Source organism: Malurus melanocephalus, unplaced genomic scaffold (assembly GCF_030028575.1).
Source record: "Malurus melanocephalus ecotype Western Australia unplaced genomic scaffold, MMel_1.1 scaffold_411, whole genome shotgun sequence".
NCBI lineage: Eukaryota > Metazoa > Chordata > Aves > Passeriformes > Maluridae > Malurus > Malurus melanocephalus.
Genome location: NW_026623643.1, coordinates 526,638 through 529,567, shown reverse-complemented (window position 1 = coordinate 529,567; position 2,930 = coordinate 526,638).

Sequence of the window (2,930 nt, the reverse complement as noted above, 5' to 3'; positions counted from 1 at the left end):
GTTCTTTTACTCATTCAGAATGGCTGAGAAAATTATTAAAATTATAAATAAATTTTAAATAAATTTTAAAATTAAATAAAGCCCACCTTTGGGCTTGGCATTTCCTTCCCAACTCTCAGCTTGGAGTTGCTGGAGCCCCCTTTTTCTCTCCTTCTTTCTGAGACATGCCCATCCTTGCCACCCCTTCCCCAGCTCTCCTGCCCTTTCCAGGGTCTGTTCTTCACCTGGGAAAATCACAGGATGAACTGATAAAAAAGAAAATTCTCCATTCCCCATCCTTCAGGCTTTACAGGAGCAATCATCACCTAAAACACTCTCTTTTTTTTCTCTATTTTTCAGCACTTGACCAGAGAGATGTTGACTTTCCAAAGGTTAAAATTTGTTGCCTCAGACAACAAATGTCTCTGCTGCCTCTGTTCTTCACCTGGGAAAATCACAGGATGAGCTGATAAAAAGCTCAAAGATAAATCTCCATTCTCCTTCCTTCAGCTCCTTACAAGAGCATTCCTCACCCAAACCACACCCGTTTTTTCCCACCCATTTTTAGAGAGCTGTTGACTCTATGGAGGTTAAAGGTGGCTGCCTCAACCAACAAATGCCTCTGAAGGTACTGCTCTTCACCTGGGAAAATCACAGAAATCACAGATAAAAAGCCTAAAGATAAATTTCCATTCCTCATCCTTCAGCTCCTTACAGGAGCTTTCCTCACCCAAACAATGTTCTATTTTTTTTCTCTCTTTTTCAGCGATTGACCAGAGAGGTGTTGACTTTACAGAGGTTAAAGGTGGCTGTCTCAATGAACAAATGGCTCTGCTGGCTCTGTTCTTCACCTGGGGAAGTCACAGAATTAACTTTTAAAAATCTCAAAGATAAATCTCCATTCCTCATCCTTGAGCTCCTTACGGGAGTATTCCTCACCCAAACCATGATCTGTTTTTCCTCTCTATTTTTTCAGCCCTTGAACAGAGAGGTGTTGACTTTACAGAGGTTAAAGGTGGCTGCCTCAGCCAACAAATGCCTCTGAGGGCTCTGCTCTTCACCTGAGGAAATCACAGGGTGGACTCTTAAAAAGCTCAAAGATAAATCTCCATTCCCCATCCTTCAGCTCCTTACGGGAGCGTTCCTCACCCAAACCATGCTCCATTTTTCCCACCCATTTTTTTCAAGAGGTGTTCACTTTATGGAGATTAAAGGTGGCTCCCTCGGCCAACAAATGCCTCTGCTKGTTCTGCTCTCACCTGGGGAAATCACAGAATTGACTCTTAAAAATCTCAAAGATAAATCTCCATTCCCCATCCTTCAGCTCCTTAATGGAGCTTTCCTCACCCAAATCGCGCTCCATTTTTCCCACCCGTTTTTTAGAGAGATGTTGACTTTAAGGAGGTTAAAGGTGGCTGCCTCAACCAACAAAAGCCCCTGCTGCCTCTGCTCTTCACTTGGAGAAATCACAGAATTTATTCTTAAAAATCTCAAAGATAAATCTCCATTCCCATCCTTCAGCTCCTTATGGGAGCATTCCTCACCCAAACCATACTCCATTTTCTCCTCTAATTTTTCAGCCCTTGACCAGAGAGGTGTCGTCTTTACAGAGGTTAAAGGTGGCTGCCTCAACCAACAAAAGCCCCTGCTTCCTCTGCTCTTCCCCTGGGGAGATCACAGAATTTATTCTTAAAAATCTCAAAGATAAATCTCCACTCCCATCCTTCAGCTCTTTACGGGAGCGTTCCTCACCCAAACCACACTCCATTTTTTCCCACCCATTTTTTCAAGAGATGTTGACTTTCTGAAAGTTAAAGGTGGCTGCCTCTGCTCTTCACCTGAGGAAATCACAGATAAAAAGCTCAAAGAAAAATCTCCATTCCTCATCCTTCAGCTCCTTACGGGAGCGTTCCTCACCCAAACCACACTCCGTTTTTCCCAACCATTCTTTCAGGAGCTGTTGACTTTAGGGAGGTTAAAGGTGGCTGCCTCRGCCAACAAATGGGGTTTTTCAGGAGGGGCTGCTGTTGTTCTTTGGGGGCTGAGGTGTCAGGAAGATGCAGAGGTGGCCTGGCCCCCGCTGGGGCGCCGAGTGACAGCAGCAGCTGCCCGGGGGTGCTGAGCCCCGCAGGAACCGCGTTCCCACGGCCCAGCCCCTTCTCCAGCTGGGATGGAGAAATCCCAGGGAGAAATCCCAGGGAGAAATCCCAGTGAGAAATCAGGATCTTGGGGTTGGAATGCAAAGGGATGAGCAGGAGTTCAGTGATCAGAGCTCAGGGGATCTGTATAGATATATATGGATATATAGATTTATCAATAGATATACAGCTATATCAGTATATAGATGTAGATATAGATAGATATAGATATAAATATAGATATGGAGATATAGATATATAGATATATAGATATATAGATATATAGATATATAGATATATAGATATATAGATATATAGATATAGATATAGATATATAGATAGATATATAGATATAGATATAGATATAGATATATAGATAGATAGATAAAGATATAGATATATCAATATATAGATATAGATATAGATATATAGATCTATAGAGAGATATATATAGATATATATATATAGATAGAGATATATAGATATAGATATAGATATAGAGATATATAGATATATATAGATATATAGATAGATATAGATATATCAATATCTAGATATAGATATACATATACATATAGATATATAGATACAGATATATAGATACAGAGATATGTATACATATCTAGATATAGATATAAATATATCAAGATATAGATATAGATATAGATATAGATATAGATATAGATACAATATTTAGGTGAGTTCTTCCTAAAGAATTAATTAGGTATCAGATATTGAGTATTTCACAAGAAAATGAAGATTTGTGTGATGCAAAGGAATTTGATGTTCTTGTTGAGAAGGATCTAAACTAAA